Genomic DNA, 5,921 nt, shown 5'->3' on the forward strand with positions numbered 1-5,921 from the left:
AGGTTCAATCCCTGGGTTGGGAAGATCCCCTGGAAAAGGGAATGGCAACCCAGTCCAGTACTCTTGCCTGGAGAATTCCATGGACAGAGGATCCTGGTCTGCTATAGTCGATGGGGTCATAAAGTGCCAGACACGACTGAAGGACTAACACATGAACACACACATATTTAAGGAAATTATTTCATAATTTGATTAAATTTTATTGTAATGATTATGATTTATCTATTTTTAATCTGAATTCTTTTAGGTAACTTTTATTGCATAGAAAATCCCCTCAAAACTTAGTGAATTAAAATAAGCACCGTTTATTTCTCTCAAAAATCTGATCAGCTGTGGGTTCTTTGTACTAACTAACATGCAATATAGTATTATGTTATCTGTATAACACTACTGGAAATAAAATACTTTACATTTTTATAGTAAAATATTAAATGCTGTGTGGCCTATTGTAATTTCAGTTTTATTAAAATGCTAACACTAAATAATTGAAGTTACTTCGTAAAAAAGTAATCTGCATCAATCTAAATGCATTTTTAAATTAACTCTGATTTTGTAGATCCATTAATCCTACAAAAATATCCTCTGTCATTGACGGCAACAGACCTGAAGAATCTATTTTCTAATTTCAGTTTTTCATATACTAATCAATGTCTACTTCAAAGTTTATTTTTCACTTTGTGGTTGTACATGTGTCTTGGCATTAAACACTCTCTATCTCTTATTCATGTTGTTGTTGTTGTTGTTTGGTCACGTCCACCTATTTGTGACACCATGGACTTCAGCATGCCAGGCTTCCCTGTCCTTCGCCATCTCCCAGAGCTTGCTCAAATTCATGTCCATTGAGTCAGTGATGCCATCCAACCATCTCGTCCTCTGTGGTCTCCTTGTCCTCCTGCCTTCAATCTTTTCCAGAATCAGGGTCTATTCCAATGAGTCAGTTCTTTGCATCAGGTGGCCAAAGTATTGGAGCTTCAGCCTTAGCATCAGTCCTTCTAATGAATATTCAGGACTGATTTCCTTTAGGATGGACTGGTTGGATCTCCTTGCAGTCCAAGGGACCCTCAAGAGTCTTCTCCAACACCACACTTCAAAACCATCAATTCTTCGGCACTCCAACATTTTTATGGTCCAACTCTCACATCCACACATGACTACTGGAAAAGCCATATCTTTGACTAGATGGACCTTTGTCGGCAAAGTAATGTCTCTGTTTTTTAATTTACTTTGTGCTATTAATAGGTACGAGACTGCCTCTGAAGTTAAGACCAATGAACCATGAGTGACTATACTTGCCTAGTACCTCTCAGTACATGCCATAGTCCTTCATTTATATAAAATATAATATTTATCAGTAATAATATTTATTTTAACTGGTGTGTGCAGGCGTGCTAAGTCGCTTCAGTCATGTCTGACTCTTACAACTCTATGGACCATAGCCCACCAGCCTCCTCTGTCCATGGGTTTCTCCAGTAAGAATACTGGAGTGAGTTTTGATGCCCTCCTCCAAGGGGTCTTCCTGACCCAGAAATCGAACCTTTATCTCGTATGTCTCCTACATTGGCAGGTGGGTTCTTTACCACTAGCATAACCTGGTACAAGTTTTTTTTTCTTTTACCCTGTGGGATCATCAAGCTTAAATCCAGGTCTGTTTTCTTGTGTGGACCAATTATTATTGAGAGGTAGTGCCTGAAATCATATCACATAGAAAGCTATATAGAGAGAACAAATCTACTGCCCTAGAAAAACATTTTATTTTGATTAAAATTCTACTGCAATAAAACATGGTTAACACATTTGTGTTTTCATTGAAGAGAAAATCAAGAAATTAAAACTGTATCATACTTAAAGCCAAGATCCATTTACCTTTCACATTTTAAAAATGTTCACTAACACATTTACTAATTGTTTCAACATTTCTTTTTATGGTATTTAATTTCCCCCAAATATATCAGTCATTATATGTGATATGACATTGTTGTCACAATGTTGAAATTCTGGCATCATAGCAGATGGCATCAGTTTAGTGTGTCACCAGCTTTAATATTTAATTCAGTGAAAAGTCAAGGAGTAAGGATGAAATAAGATGGATTTTATCTTTTGCTAAAAAAAGCTAAGCATAATTCACTCTTTTATAAGGAATCAAAACTGTCATCATGAAAAAGACCTAATAATTTTTTCAATTATGAAGATTTCATATTGTCTATGTTGTAAAATTCTATGGCTAAAATAAAAATCTATTTGTTAATTTCAATTACATATTATCACTTGAAAAGTATGCATTATAAAATGTTGGAAACATAAGATATTCTTAGTAAATGTATTCCCTAAAACTGATGAGTATTTACCAATATATAACACTGATATAAAGTGAAATAATAAAACCCATGTAGTTCTTAAGCAAAAAGTTATATTTCTTAAACAGTACTCTGAATAGGTAAAGCCTTAAGAGGGAGGAGTCAAAAAGATCATCTATTTTAGTATAAAGCTTTATACAAAAAGTTATCATTATGGTGAAAAATGTAAAAGTTCATGCTGGCCAATACTCAATGCAACTGCTTCAAAAGACAAATAATAAGTTTCAAAACTCTATTTTATCTAGAAGGATGGGGCATATGTTTACGTATTCATGTTGATGTATGACAGAAACCAACACACTGTTGTAAAGTAATTATCCTCCAATTAAGAATAAATGAATAAATAAACTATTTTCAAAAAAAAAAACAAAACTGAAGAACTGTGGAATCAATCAAAAACCAGATGAACTTAAAATAGGGAGTTATTTGCCTATTCTAAGCATAAGCTGAAGATCTAGCTTGGCCCAGGCAGTCTTTACTTTTGGGGCAAAGAAAAAGCAATGAGGTTTTTGCAGTTGAATACAGTTGGTATGATGGATTGCAAGCAAATAGAGCCCCAAATTCAGCTCAGCTTCTAACCATGACTTCTGGGAGCAGCTAGGGAGACTAGAGAGCTGAGCTCTAGGAGCATTTAGGAGACAAAGTTTCAGTAGAAGGAAGAAATCCACCATGAAAAATAAAATTTCCTTTTATCACAGTTGAAGCTTTGTGGGACTGAGGACAAAAAGCTAAGCACAAAATCATCATGGTCAGAACTGAAATTCCTATTGTCTCTTAGGTCTAAGGTGTCAGAAACCCAGGAGGAGTCTTAAAAATACCAGAAGAGGGACTTCCTTGGTGGTCCACTGGTTAAGACTCCAGGCTTCCAGTGCAGTGGGTGTGGGTTCCATTCCTGGCTGAGGAACTAAGATGCTACATGCTGCATGATGAAGCCAAAATAAATAAATAGAAGTTTAAAAAATGCCAGGAGAGTCACCCTGAAGAACAAAGTGAGCTGGGTCTTACCGAAATAGCAACACAACTCTGATTTAATCAAAGTGAGCAGATCCTCAGCCTCAAAGGAAAACTGTCTGTAGTGGAAAATATCATTTGCCACTTCTATGGTTCTTTGTCTAGCCACATAATTAAAAAAAAAAAATCACCATACATGTAAAGAGTTTAAGAATCTGACCAAAAATCAAAATAGAGATAAAAAGAGAAGGAAACCCAGGGATAATCTGGACAAGAAAATTTTCTTTAACTTATGATTAATACTTAAAAAATAGGAAAAAAACTGAAAAAAATATGAACATTGAGAATTTCCACAGAAAATTAAAGCAGATTTAAAAAGCCAAATGGATATTTTAGACTATAAAATACAATTAAGCACTTGAATTTAAAAGCAGAATATAGAATTAGTAAACAGAAGATATCTCAACACAAAAAATATAAACATAAGCACTGAGAGAAAAAAAAAAACAATGGAGCAATAAAAAACTCTAATTATGACTATGCTACTGTGCTGTGCTCAATTGCTCAGTCATGTCCAACTATTCACGACATCATGGATTATAGCTCACCAGGCTCCTCCGTCCATGGGGATTCTCAAGAATACTGGAGTGGGTAGCCTATCCCTTCTTCAGGGAATCTTCCAACCCAGAAATCGAACTGGGGTCTCCAGCATTACAGGTGGATTTTTTCACCAGCTGAGCTACCAGGGAAGCCCCAATCTATTACTATACATGCTAAGTCGCTTCAGTCGTGTCCGACTCTGTGTGACCCCATGGACAGCAGCCCACCAGGCTCCCCTGTCCACAGGATTCTCCAGGCAAGAATACTGGAGTGGGGTGCCATTTCCTTCTCCAATCTATGACTATAGAAGTCAGAATAATTAGTTAGCTTTGAAGATGTACTGATTGGGAAACAAAAGGAAGAATCTTGAGCAGTGTGGGAAATGTTCTGTGTATCCATCTGGTTGGTTATTGCAAATGTACTACCATATAAAAAATTCTTTGAGTCGTATGTTCAAGGTTTATGCATTTTATGTATATTATGAGTGCTTTTAGTTTGTGGCAATTCATAAAGCTGTACAGTTGTATGTTCACTTGTCTGTAATCTCATATCTCAATCTCATAACATGTTAAAACATATTTTAAGGATAATTTATTGCTAACACAGGTATAGTAAACAGATGGATTCAATGAACAGATTTCTTAGTACCTCTTGTAGAGGAAGATGAGTTTTCTGTACCTGCATGGTTTCAGCTTTCAGTTTTGAAACTTATTCTTGATGATAAATGACCAGAATTTGCCATTTCCTAAAGTATTATGGATATGTGTTAACAAGTTATCATATGTGGTATATATTTATATGCTACTTTCTTCTAAATGTTTAGCAGATTAATAAATGCTGTTTATAACATGGTGCTTCCAGTTACTTGCTTAAAATATACAGAAAACCTGGGTAGATAAAGTCTTCCACTGTCACTGTGGGTCTTTCAACACACCCTCTGTAGCCTGCAGCACTACAGGGAGTGCGGTAATGGGTCCCGTCTGTCAGCACTATCTGATATTCATGTCATTTTAGTGATAGGTCCCCCACCTCCTCTTTTGGGGGAAGAAGACTACTTTTAAGAATGACAAAATGAAGGGTTTGAAATGTGATAGGCCGCTTTATAATATGGCTTCATGAACGACTGTGACTAGTACTTTTATGTCACTTTCTGACATACTTTTAAAATACAATTGTTGGAAATGCCAATAATTCAATTCAGTTGAGAGTATTTTTTTCTTTTCAAAGAAGTACTACACTTGATTGAGACATACACAAAAACTATATCCTGAAGAGTTATCTAGTAGAATAATCTGATTTGCTTTAAGTGACTTGTCATTACTTATGAAGGAGAGAGGTAAAACATTTAATTAACTCAGTATATTAGACAATATGAACAAGTCGATTTAAAATATTCAAAAGTAGAATAGACTAGTGACTGGTCTTTTTCACTGGTCTTTTTCACTAGTGACTGGTCTTTTAGACTGCCACTAAGTCTAAAGTCCTTTAATGAACTATTTGTGTATTTAGATATAGAATAGATGACTGGCCGTATACTGGTGATTTGGGGTTGAAATACATACATTTATAAATGTATATACACACTGTCCATTAATAACCCTACATTAGGTTCTGATGTTTGCATTCTAGTATTTGGCATGAGAGCACAGCTTTATTTTTCACTCAGTAATCTGCCTTTCTTCTATAAGACAAAAGTTCTGAGTCATCTTCTCACACTAGAGGTCTATATAAAGTTGAGTAAGGGAGCATGAGGTATGGAAACACAGGACAAACATTCAGCTAGGAGTACATTAGACATTTGTGCTGTTTTGTGATCTATTATGGGTGTTACATAAAAAGGTTGGTTCTTCAACTTTTCCAAATAATATGTCAGAATGTCTCAGAACCAAATACAAGGGGTATCTGTAAGTCCCTGTTCTTCCTCTCTTTTGAGAAGAGAGAAATTATAAACAGCCATTTATACAGTACTGGCCATGTTTTGAATCTTATGACCCTGTTTTCATGTTCACAAAGCAC

The sequence above is a fragment of the Oryx dammah genome, unplaced genomic scaffold (genome assembly GCF_014754425.2).
Source record: "Oryx dammah isolate SB20612 unplaced genomic scaffold, SCBI_Odam_1.1 HiC_scaffold_28, whole genome shotgun sequence".
NCBI lineage: Eukaryota > Metazoa > Chordata > Mammalia > Artiodactyla > Bovidae > Oryx > Oryx dammah.